General features: G+C 42.5%; 1 long non-coding RNA gene across 1 annotated transcript in view; it reads left to right on the plus strand.

Moving 5' to 3' along the window:
• Positions 1-9,233, plus strand: part of LOC123506286 — a 19,506-nt gene extending 10,273 nt beyond the window's left edge. Inside the window, exon 3 of the long non-coding RNA XR_006675397.1 lies at positions 8,999-9,233. This is a non-coding gene — a long non-coding RNA (uncharacterized LOC123506286). The remainder of the gene's footprint in view (positions 1-8,998) is intronic.
• Positions 9,234-12,932: the final 3,699 nt, after the last annotated feature.

Consider the following 12,932-nt stretch of genomic DNA (forward strand, 5'->3'; position numbering starts at 1 on the left):
TGCCTCATTTGTTTTCTTTCCCTCATCATCTCCAATAATAATCGGCGTCTTCCTTCGCCTGGAATTTTTACTCTTTACTCCTTTTAAAGCTTCTTCTTGGTGTTTCTTTCCTTCGTTTTCTTTTTTTTTCTTTTTATTTTTCGTTGATATTCCTTGTTTCTGTTCTTTCTTTTTCTTTATTTCTCTCTGTGTTTGTTTATGTGTCTTTCTGTTCCTTTTGTTTTCTGTGTCATACTCTCTCTCTCTCTCTCTCTCTCTCTCTCTCTCTCTCTCTCTCTCTCTCTCTCTCTCTCTCTCTCTCTCTCTCTCTCTCTCTCTCTCTCTCTCTCTCTCTCTCTCTCTCTCTCTCTCTCTCTCTCTCTCTCTCTCTCTCTCTCTCTCTCTCTCTCATAGCATATGGCACTTATTGTTTAAAACGGAAGGCCTCTTATTTCCTCCTTCGTTAACAAAGATAATAATAGTAATAATAATAATAATAATAATAATAATAATAATAATAATAGTAATGATAAAGCTCACCTTGCATTTAAACGTAATTTGAGTCAAGAGATAATTACAGTGCGGTAAAACTTTCATTTTTTTTTTTTTTTATCTCTCTCTCTCTCTCTCTCTCTCTCTCTCTCTCTCTCTCTCTCTCTCTCTCTCTCTCTCTCTGAACAACTACAACAAGAACTGCATGGAAAAAGATAAGCATTTTATTATTTCTTCATATATAGATTTTATTCTCGTTCCCTTTTGCAATACATATTTTCCTTTATTTTATTTTGGGCGAAGTAAAACGAACTTGCTTCTGGTTTATAGAGCTAAAAGAGAAGGAGGAGGAGGAGGAGGAGGAGGAGGAGGAGGAGGAATACAAAGGAAAGCCAAAGAGCAACAGATCTCTTGGTCCTTACGAAGCTATTTGGTAACTACTTGTAACTAGCTACAGAGAAGAGAGACAAGGCAGTACATGAGAATGCGGAGGAGGAAGAGGGGGAGGAGAAAAGGAGAAACAGGAGGAAAGGAGCAGAAGGAGGAGGAGGAGGAGGAGAGTAGAAGATATAGAAGAAGGAAGAGGAGAGAAGAAGAAGAAACAGGAGAAAAGAGCAAGAGGAGAAGGAGAAACAGGAAGAGGAGGAGGAAGAGAAAGAGAAAGAGGAGGAAAGGAGGAGGAAGGGGAGGAGAAACAGCAAGAAGAGGAGGAGGAGCAGGAGGAGAAAGAGGAGGTAAGAAGAAGCAAGAAGAAGAGGAAGAGCAGGAGTGAAAAGTTAGGGTACAAAAGTATAAGAGGGATTAGAAACTTTGAGAGCACCAGATAGCAAGATTGAGGGACACCGCGCTCCGTTATTGGCTCAGCAAATAAGACAAGCAGTGACATCTGTTGGCGAGATGAGGCGCAGTGGAAGCGATTTGGAACGTGGCTGTGTTTGGACGGGGTAGAGAGAGAGAGAGAGAGAGAGAGAGAGAGAGAGAGAGAGAGAGAGAGAGAGAGAGAGAGAGAGAGAGAGAGAGAGAGAGAGAGAGAGAGAGAGAGAGAGAGAGAGAGAGAGAGAGAGAGAGACTTCGTGTGGTTGTTGTCTTGTTTTTTTGTTAGGTCTTTGTTTTTGTTACTTTTGCTTTTTTCTTTATCTACTTTTCTTCTTCTTCTTCTTCTTCTTCTTCTTCTTGTTCTTGTTCTTGTTCTTGTTCTTGTTCTTGTTCTTCTTCTTTTCCTTTTTCTTCTTGTTGTTCTTCTTTTCCTTTTTCTTCTTGTTCTTGTTCATTTCCTCGTTGTTTTTTTCGCCTCCTTTTCTTTCTCCTCCTCCTCCTCCTCCTCCTCCTCCTCCTCCTCCTCCTCCTCCTCCTCCTCCTCCTCCTCCTCCTCCTCCTCCTCCTCCTCCTCCTCCTCCTCCTCCTCCTCCTCCTCCTCCTCCTCCTCCATCTCCTCCTCCTCCTCCATCTCCTCCTCCTCCTCCTCCTCCTCCTCCTCCTCTCTCCTCCTCCTCCTCCTCCTCCTCCTCCTCCTCCTCCTCCTCCTCCTCCTCCTCCTCCTCCTCCTCCTCCTCCTCCTCCTCCTCCTCCTCCTCCTCCTCCTCCTCCTCCTCCTCCTCCTCCACAGAGATTACCTCGCAGAATACTCACTTGATGGCTATAACATTTTTAGTAGCGAAAGATCTCACCGTACAGGGGGCGGTGTAATGTTTTACGTTAAAAGTAATCTTCGTGCTCGTGTGATGCCAACTTCAACCATTGCAAACATAGATGTCAATTTCATTCATATAGAAAATAAATCCCGAAGAATATCATTAGGTCTCGTCTATCGTCCTCCAGCCCAGTCACCCGCCACAGACGAACAATTGTATGAACAAATCGCGGACATTTGCTGCGTAAACAATTGCATAATTATGGGAGATTTTAACCTTCCAGTCACAAGGTGGGGCGAACCACTGACAGCTCACGCTGGCCAGCAGCTGTATAATAGCATGCTTGAAAGCTCCCTCCACCAACACATCAAGCATCCGACAAGAGGAAACAATATCCTTGATATCGTTCTAACAAATGATGAGAATACTATTGAAAATGTGGAAATTGGACCAGAATTCAGTTCCAGCGATCATCGCACCTTAAAATTCACCATAAATTTTGACAAAGGAAAAGTGAATGAAAGTAAAGAAAAAGTGCCAGACTATCGGCGTGCAAACTACACAAGACTCCGTATGCAGCTTGCATCCATTGACTGGAATATACTGCTGGAAACACCAGATGTAGATAAGACATGGGAGGTGTTTGCTGAAAAGATAAATGATACAGCTAAGATGTGTATACCACTAAGAAACAGAAGGAAAATACTAAACACCAAACCGAAATGGTGGAATAATGAAATTAAAAGCTGTCTTCTAGCAAAGAAAGAAGCATACAACAAATACAAATTAACACAGCATAATAATGATAAATTAGAGCATGACAGATTGCGTAGAAAAGCAAAAAGTTGATAAAAGCAGCAAAAATCTGTAGAAGCTCAGATCGCAAACTCCTGTAAAACCAACCCAAAGGAATTTCACAGTTATGTAAAATCCAAAAGAGTCTTAGCCTCAACAATTGGTCCACTCATAACAGAAAACGGAAACCAAATAGATAACGAAGTTGAAATGGCAAACGTCCTAAATAGATTCTTCTCAACAGTCTTCACGACTGAAGATGTCCAAAATAGTCTGCCCATGCCAGAGCCTCAGGCACAAGGCAAAACACTGCCTGACTTCATAGTTACAGAAAATGAAATCCTCACAGTCATGAACAGCATGAACGTAAACAAAACGCCTGGACCAGACAAGATATCACCCAGGCTTCTCAAAGAAGCGAAAATGAGCTCGTGAAACCACTCACGATTATATTCAATAAAACTTTACAAGCAGGAAAGTCCCCAGGAGTGGAAGCTAGCAAATGTCACGCCCATTTTCAAGAAAGGAAATAAATCACTCCCAGCTAATTACAGACCAATCAGCCTTACTTCAGTAGTGTGCAAGCTGATGGAAACGATAATCAGAGATAAGATTGTCAAATTTTTAGAAGAAAATAAGATCATGAAGGATTCACAACATGGTTTCAGAAACAAGAGATCCTGCTTAACAAACCTACTAGACTTCTTTTATGAAGTTTTTAACTCGTATGACGAGACAAAAGCAGTGGATGTTATTTATCTTGATTTCCAGAAAGCTTTCGACACTGTCCCTCACAAGAGGCTAATCAGCAAAGTAAAAGCTCACGGCATAGCTGGAAATACCCTGAAATGGCTGGAAGACTGGCTCTCTGACAGAAAGCAACGAGTTGTTATAAATGGAAAAGAATCAGAGTGGCACAATGTGAAAAGTGGTGTTCCTCAAGGCTCTGTATTAGGACCAGTTCTTTTCATTGTTTATATTAATGATATTGATGAAGGAATCACTTGTAAAATAAGCAAATTCGCGGACGACACCAAAATAATGAGCAAAGTTACATCAACGTCACAATGGCAAGAACTACAGTGTGACTTAAATAAACTGACACGCTGGGCAGAAAATGGCAAATGAAATTCAATATAGAAAAGTGTAAAGTCTTACACATTGGAAGTAACAATGTACAAGCAAAATACGTAATGAGTAATGTACCTCTGGAAAGTGCTGAGAATGAAAAAGATCTTGGTGTTGTGGTGTCTAAAGATCTCAAGCCGAGCAAACACTGCACAGAAGCAGTAAAGAATGCAAATAAATTAGTTGGGTTCATTGGAAGAACCTTTGAATTTAAATCAGAAAAAGTTATCCTTACTTTATATAACTCATTGGTGCGTCCTCAGCTTGAATACTGTGTGCAGTTCTGGTCACCATATTACAGAAAAGACATTGAAAAACTGGAAAGGATCCAGCGTAGAGTGACCAAGATGATTCCGAGATTGAGAAACAAGCCGTATGAGGAACGACTGGAAGCATTAAATTTATTCAGCTTAACAAAGCGCAGGATAAGAGGAGACCTAATCGAAGTTTTCAAAATTTTTCAGGGATACAACAACCTTGATGTCAATAAATATTTTACTATTGATCATTCCACCATAACAAGGAATAATGGATTTAAAATTACACCAAAACGCTTTAAAACCCACGAGGCAAAGCACTTTTTCTTTAATAGAATAGTTAACATTTGGAATAAGCTTCCTTCTGAAATAGTAAACAGTACTTCCATTGCATCATTCAAAAACAAAATTGATAAATATTTAAAGAATAACCCCAACAAGCTCTCTTCTTGTCTGAATAATTAAACATGATACTATATTAACTTTCTTATAGATAGATATGTAGAGTTCACCGTAGGGTGAATAATAGAATCTCCTTTCATCCTTTCCTGTGAAAATTCCATGTCAGTTTTTTTCCATACTGCATGGTACTTTTCCAAGCTATTTTCCATGCCAGCGAAAGCTGGAGGGAGTGGTGGGTGGGGAGGAGCCTTCTCCTGTACTGTCCTGTCTCTCTTATCTGTAGCCAGTTAGAAGTAGTTACCAAACAGCCTCGAAAGGACCAACAGGTCTGTTGCTGTTTGGCTTTCCTTTGTATTCCTTTGTATTCCTTCTCCTCCTCCTCCTCCTCCTCATCCTCCTCCTTATGTAACTGTTGGCATTTTTATCATTTCCAAAGCAGATGACAGGAAAAAAAAAACTTTTCTTGCTTTCATAAAGTTAGAATAAATGTACGTAGTGGTAGTAGTAGTAGTAGTAGTAGTAGTAGTAGTAGTGGCAGTAGTAGTAGTAGTTGTTGCTGTTGTTGTTGTTGTTGTTGTTGTTGTTGTTGTTGTTGTTGTTGTTGTTGTTGTATTAGTAGTAGTAGTAGTAGTAGTAGTAGTAGTAGTAGTAGTAGTAGTAGTAGTAGTAGTAGTAGTTCTTGTTGTTGTTGTTGTTGTTGATGTTGTAGTAATAGTTGTTGTTGTTATTGTGTTAATCTTGTAATAATAAAATCTTTTCATTAATCAACACAATTCGTCGTGCATGAGAATAAATTAAATCACACACACACACACACACACACACACACACACACACACACACACACACACACACACACACACACACACACACACACACACACACACACACACACACACGTACACAGCTGGTAATCTCTGCCCTGGCATACACGTACTAATTACGAACGGCCGTCACGTACACACACTCCAACGTGGGCATTCCATTAACCTTATTTCCCTCCAGGTGAGAGAGAGAGAGAGAGAGAGAGAGAGAGAGAGAGAGAGAGAGAGAGAGAGGTACAGAACCATGTGGCTACAGGGTCCGAGGGTCTCCAAGCGCACGGGTTCGAATCCTGTCCAGGTCCAAGTGTAGGTTGGGCTTCCTCACTCGGGGCAACGGTTTCCTAGCGGGTGGGCTGTGAGATAGGAGGTACCCTAAAAAGTATCCCTTTTAGCCCACAAATTCCCGTGAAAAGCCCACATGGTAAAAAAAAAGAAATTATTTTTACCTGTTTCTTATTCTAGTACTCAAAATAGTTGTGTTTAAAATTCTCTCTCTCTCTCTCTCTCTCTCTCTCTCTCTCTCTCTCTCTCTCTCTCTCTCTCTCTCTCTCTCGTCCCTTCATTTTTCCCCATCTTTATCCTTTTTCACCATCACTTTTTATCAACCTCTTCCCTTCTCTCCCTCTCAAATCTTCCCTCAGTTATCCAAATCTACGAACATCACTCCCTTTTTCATCCCCTACTGCCCCCGTCCCTCCCCGCCCTTGCCCTCGTCCCTGCCCTCGTCCCTGCCCTTGTCCCGCCCCGTGCCAGCCTCGCTCAAACTTTGGGTGTCCGGAGCGTCAGTAGCTTGGTTGGTAATGATTATGCAAATGTAATCAAAAGTTAGTACAAATTTGTTTTGACACTCTTGAAGAACCGTCTTGAGCGGGTCCTCTTCTTCTTCTTCTTCTTCTTTTTCTTCTTCTTCTTCTTCTTCTTCTTCTTCTTCTTCTTCTCCTCCCTCTTTCTTTCTTTCTTTCTTTCTTTCTATTCTTTCTTTAATTCTTTTCCTTTTTTTCTTTTGTTTCTCATTCTTTCTTTCTCCTTTCTTTCTTTCTTTCTTTCTTTCTTTCTTTCTTTCTTTCTTTCTTTCTTTCTCTCTCTCTCTCTCTCTCTCTCTCTCTCTCTCTCTCTCTCTCTCTCTCTCTCTCTCTCTCTCTCTCTCTCTCTCTCTCTCTCCCTCCCCCATGCATTACCTGAACCTCCTCCTTTAATTATTTGGCTGATACAGGAAAGGAGATAAAGATACAACAGAATACAATTAGAACGCACGCAAATGGAGTTGGAATCGCCGTTAAAGAAGGAATAATTACTACGGGAGGGAGGGTAGGAAGGAAACCACAAAGTATTTCATTGAAGGGTGCGTAGTAAATAGAAGAGGAGGAGAGTAGGTGGTGGAGGTGGTGGTGGTGGTGGTGTATAGTTGGGAAGAGAAATGAATGAATGAATGAAAATATTGTGGATTTGTTAGTATGTGTTTCTCTCTCTCTCTCTCTCTCTCTCTCTCTCTCTCTCTCTCTCTCTCTCTCTCTCTCTCTCATTGTCTTCTTATCGTCGCCCTTGCCCTATCCATTCCCTGTTTCTTCTTCCTCCATATTCCTTTTATCTTCTCCCTAATCTTGCTTCGGTCTTCCGCCCTCTTCCCCTTACCAAGCTTATCTGGTTCTCTCATCTCCACTATTTTTATCTTTTGCTCCTCCCTGTTTTTTTTTCCCCTTTTTTTTTTACTTCACCTTTCATCCAGTTCCTCCCTCTGCTTTCTCTCCCTATTCGTAACTTTTTTTCTTTTTTTCTCTTCCAGCAATATTTTTCCTGTTTAGTGTTTTATTTTTTTTTTCTCGACTAACTGGTTTTCTCTTCCTTTCCGTACCTTCCCCTTTTCTCTCTCCATTCATCTCCTTTTCTCCCTCGACTTGCTTTCTTTTCCTCCATTTCCTATATTTTTCTTCTGTCTCGTTTTCTCTTCTCCTTCCTTGATCCATTTTTCCACTTTTTTCTCCATTATTTACTGATATGTTACTTTGGTTTCTCTCTCTCTCTCTCTCTCTCTCTCTCTCTCTCTCTCTCTCTCTCTCTCTCTCTCTCTCTCTCTCTCTCTCTCTCTCTCTCTCTCTCTCTTTTCTTGATTTCTTCCCTTTCACTCGTTTTACCTATCTACTTCCCTCGCCCTTTCTCTCCCTTTCCTCCATTCTGTCCTTATTTCTCTCACTGACTTCTTCCCCCTGCAACTCTCCTTCTCCCTCTCCCTCTCCCCGGCCGAGTGACTGTTTCTACCTTCCCGCCAGGTAATTACTGTACCTGGAGTAATTAAATGGAGGTAATTATCACGAGTTATAAGGCGTCGCGGACCGAGAGCTGCAGGTCTTTAAAATGGCAGAGTCCAAGCTGCAGCGGCGCCCCCTTGCTGTGGCCCCGGGAGAAAGGGAGGGGGAGAGGGAGAGAGAGAGAGAGAGAGGAGAGAAGAGAGAGGAGAGGAGAGGAGAGAGAGAGAGAGAGAGAGAGAGAGAGAGAGAGAGAGAGAGAGAGAGAGAGAGAGAGAGAGAGAGAGAGAGAGAGAGAGAGAGAGAGAGAGAGAGAGAGAGAGAGAGAGAGAGAGAGAGAGAGAGAGAGAGAGAGAGAGAGAGAGAGAGAGAGAGATTTAGGTGTTATTACTAAATATATTACTGATTACTGATAAAAAAAAAGTTTATATCATTGATAGAATACTTCTAGATCTTCAGAAAAATCGTAACTTTCTTAAATGCATTGGTGGATGGTTGGAGCAGACTGTATTGAGGGTGTCACTGTAGTCATTGGGAAGCTTTAATGAAGACCAGATAGATTTCCTCACGTTCCTGTCTGAAGCCTATATTCACAAACAGCTTGCTCTCTCACCACGATAATTTTCCAATCCCACAGAGACGACTAACCATTTTCAAGACAGTTATCCTTTCAGTAAACTAGAAATCTTTCCAATCCATCGCCAGAATTATACAAATATCGTTGAAAACACGAGTATCTGTAACTAGAGCCAGTGATGGTGAGAAAGCAAAGCGTGTCGGAATGCGGACCTGAATCACAACTGTGATTACCTCAGTCTAAGCTGCACGTGCAAGGTTTCAGGATTGCTTGGAGATTAGGAAGAGAGTTAAGGGATAAATTTTGCTTATGCTCGTTAAGTATCATTATTTTTGTCCCTTTATATTTTCAGTTAAAGAATTACTTTTTTTTTCAGTCCCATTTATTCATGTGCTCTAGTTGCGTTGTACTTTTTTTTTTATAGATGTGTAGTGACTTTTTTCTTTGTTTTGCTAAGCTTAAGAAGGACAAAATGCATTTTGTCTATTTTCTTAATGCGATTTACTTCAGTTACATATCGATCTTTCTTTTTAATACACGTGCATTGACTTTTTTTCCTTTACTGAGGTTAAGAAGATATTGTATGATTAGATTTCTTTCGCTTTATTCATTAATGTGCTGCTTTATTTACGTTATATTGATATTTCTCTCTCTCTCTCTCTCTCTCTAGTAAGGATATTAGGCGGCGCTACATTTGTTCTCCTTAGGGCCCGAGGCTTCACTGGGTGTTGATTCGAACCAGCGAGTGAAGTGATTGTTGTCTTGTTCATGAATCATCATCGCCCTCCTTCACTGCAGGTGGGAGACGCTCGCACAAAAAAAAAAAAAAAAAAGAGTAAGTAAAAAAATAGCCTCTTTGGTGACTTTTTATAGATTTATTTTGTCAGTTGTTTGTTTATTTTTTATCCCCGTTGTCGTTTTCTTTATTTTCCTTTTTTTTTTTTTTTAGTTTATTTACTTTTTCTTTTTGCACCCGGTTGTGGGAGGAGGAGGAGGAGGAGGAGGAGGAGGAGGAGGAGGAGGAGGAGGAGGAGGAGGAGGAGGAGGAGGAGGAGGAGAAGAGAAGAAGAAGAAGAAAAAGAAGAAGAAGAAAAGAAAAGAAAAGAAAAGAAGAAGAAGAAGAAGAAGAAAGAGGAAGAAGAAGAAAACAAAAAGAAGAAGAAGAAGAAGAAGAAAAGAGGAAGAAGAAGAAGAAGAAGAAAGAGGAAGAAGAAGAAAACAAAAGAGAAGAAGAAGAAGAAGAAAAAGAGGAAAAAGAAGAAGAAGAAGAAAGAGGAAGAAGAAGAAAACAAAAGAGAAGAAGAAGAAGAAGAAAAGAGGAAGAAGAAGAAGAAGAAGAGGAAGAAGAAAAAAACAAAAAGAGAAGAAGAAGAAGAAGAAGAAAGAGGAAGAAGAAGAAGAAGAAGAAGAAGAAAAGGAAGAAGAAGAAAACAAAAAGAGAAGAAGAAGAAGAGGAGGAGGAGGAGGAGGAATAGTATTGCATGTTTAAAGAGAAGTGTTTGTTGTTTGTGTATTGCAGTGCTGCTTGTGAAAGAGACAGGAAGAGGAGTAGAAGTGTTCCTCTTTGTTCCTCTTGACTCTTTATTCCCTTTTTCTCTGTTCCTTTATACTGCATTAGCTGCATTAGTACTTTTATTTTTTGTCTCTTGATTCCTTTCTCTCGTCTCTTTTTTATTCTTCTTTATACTGATTTATATTCTTATATTGGGTCCTCTTTGGTACTCATACTGCTTGCCTCTTGTTTCTTCCTCTTGCCTTATTTATATTTTATCATTCCTGCTTTTGCTTCCTGCCTCCTATTTTTTTCTCTTGTCTCTCTTCACTTGCTTTCCTCCTCCTTTTGCTTTCTGCTTATTCATCTTACTGTTTTCCTCTTGCTTCATGCCTTCTATTCTCTCTTTCCTCTTTTCTTGTACCTCCTTTCTTCTTTTACTTCCTGTCTCTTCTTCCCACCTGCCTCCTCTCGCCTCATACTTCCCCTTACTTCCAGCCTCCTCTTGCTTCTTGCTTGCTGCTCCTCTTGGCTCATCTCGGCGTTCCCAGGGTTCTAATTGCGCTCTCTTAGGTGCTCTTGCCCTCTTTTGGACGCAGCCTCATATAAAAACTGCAGCCTCAGTAAGTTTCTCGTATTAGCAGCGAGATAAATACTGTTATTAGAGAGAGAGAGAGAGAGAGAGAGAGAGAGAGAGAGAGAAAGAAAAAAGGCGGCGATTTGTAGCCAGGCACTTACACTTGGCGTTTAACAGAGGGCCGTTCACCTTACCAACAGCCTTCCATCGGGGTTGGCGCTGCCTCCGGCCGGGCGTGTAATGGCAGGGCAGGAGGTGAATTTGAGGCTGTTACGATATTGCATCAGTGTGAAAGATAAGATGTGGTTATGAGATGATGCGGCGGTGGTGCTGTTTTATTGCCCCGCCAAGGCTGTTGCTGGTGGCGGCGGTGGCGCTGTTAATGCTGTTCCCGCCGCTGTGGTGTGCACGCCGCGATGTGATGAGGCGGATTAGCGAGGCTGGTCAGAGAGGGAGAAGGAGAGAAGTGTTACGTATGTCTCAGGTGGCCTCGTCTCGCCTCGCCTTGCCTCGCTCCATTTACTCAGGGTATCATCACAGCCTGGCCAGCGGAGTGGACTTGTCCTCAAATGGCGGCGCAAAGACTCGCCGGAAAATATTCGATTAAGCATCTCATTTGAAACCAATTCTCAGCGCGCCTCCCGATCGGTACACCGCCATCTGTCAGCCCAACGACCCGCCCACCGCCGCCGCCAGCCTCTCATTACAATCTATCAGGTGTAAACTCCAATTGAGAATCAATCAGAGTGGCTTGAGTGATTAATGTAGGTCACAATGGCCAAGGAAACAGGCCACAATTTGTACAGCCGCAAGACAGACGCCCTCAAATACCTCACTAATTGATTTTCTTCTCTCGCCCTCGGCCTGCCATCACTTAGGCGCCGTGTTTCATGGCGGCGGAGCGTTCATGAGCGTCGGGGCTGCCGGTGCGAGGTCTCTCATGCTCCCATCTGAAGAGGAGCCTGTAGTCTTTCTATTAGTGGTGCTGGGAAGTATAAGTTTGACGGTTGTGATGCCAATACCTTCACCTCTCATCTTGTTAGCTTGTTTACCGTTTCTTCTAGCATCAAGACAACGAGCTGATAACAAACTTATAACGAGTTGTTTTAAAAAGTTTGTGTGTTGTAGCCAGCGATCTATACGACCACATTGTGAAGCGCTTCTACGCCGCACCTCCATTTCTTTTATTCTTTTCTGTGGTGTAGTAACAGATTAACAGGAGATCTACTTTGTTACCAGTAGAAACTCGTGAAAATAGTTGCGATGTGAGGGCAAACTGTGAGCCTTACCTAAGAAAGCGAAGACTTACACCACATTATACATTATTTCCCATTCCAAGACAGTGAAGCTATGAGAACCTTGTAACGGGTGATTTATGTCCAAGCTTCTCTCTTAGAAATTCCTGTAAAATATTAAGACAGAAAGGTTCTGAGAACGACAGTCACTGCTTGCTTGGAAGAATTGAGACGAGTGAGAGGTCGTCAAGGGCTTAGATTTATGGATAATCAGCTGGAGGACACTGAAGGATGATTTAACGTAGTGGAAGTTATGAAGATTACCAATGAGAGAGAGAGGTGGAGGTCCATGATTGTTTATAGAGGGTCTGTGTGGAGAGATTTGACTATGGTGGATACGGCGTCAAGCAGCTCGCGTCCTTGGGTTCCTCGGATGGCCCTCCTTCCGGCTATCAGCAGTGCAAATTGTCCTGGAATTTTCAACACCCTTCTAGGCCACATCACCAGCGGTAATTGCAGCCCAGCGAGCGTCCTGCTTCCAAAACTGTCTCATGAATTTTCATTGCGACGTACAAGGCACACCGCTGAACGAGCGTGCATGTGTCAACGTTTCCCTTCCCGGCCCTCTCCCTTCCTCCCTCTTCTGGTCCCTCCCTCTCTTTTTCTCCCTCCCTCCCTTTCCTGGTTTCTCTCTCTCTCTCTCTCTCTCTCTCTCTCTCTCTCTCTCTCTCTCTCTCTCTCTCTCTCTCTCTCTCTCTCTCCACTTTCTGTTAGTTTCTCTCTTGTTCCTTCTCCCTCTCCTTTTCCTTTTCTCGTTTTCTTCTTCCTTTCCTCTTCCTTTGTGTCCTCCTACAGATCCCAATCATTTTCCTGTCTCTCCAGGTTCTTCTCTCTTCCTCTCCCTTTCCAAGTCTCTCCCTCTCTTTTTCTCACTTTCCTTTCCCTCTTTTTTTCTGTCCCTTCCTCTTCCTCTCCTGTCATGCGGCGCGCCACCCAGTTGATGTTCGGACGCGCCTCTTGTTCCCGCCCACCGCCGCCCCAGGTGTCCCCCTCATTAACAGTCCCCTCCACCCCCACCTTTGGCACCCAGCAGGTGAGGGAGGGGGATGGGAATGCTGGGGAATCGGCTGTCACATCCCCACCGCGTCTTCCTTTTATGTTCGTGATGTTATGTGAATTAGCGTGGTTAATGTGCCTCGTCTTCCGGTGGCTGGCTCGGCGTGTGGTGGATTAAAGATGGTGGATGGTGTATGTTTGTTATTTCATGTGATGGATGGTTGACGGATGGTTTGGACAGCTT

Source organism: Portunus trituberculatus, chromosome 19 (assembly GCF_017591435.1).
Source record: "Portunus trituberculatus isolate SZX2019 chromosome 19, ASM1759143v1, whole genome shotgun sequence".
In the NCBI taxonomy this organism is placed as follows: domain Eukaryota; kingdom Metazoa; phylum Arthropoda; class Malacostraca; order Decapoda; family Portunidae; genus Portunus; species Portunus trituberculatus.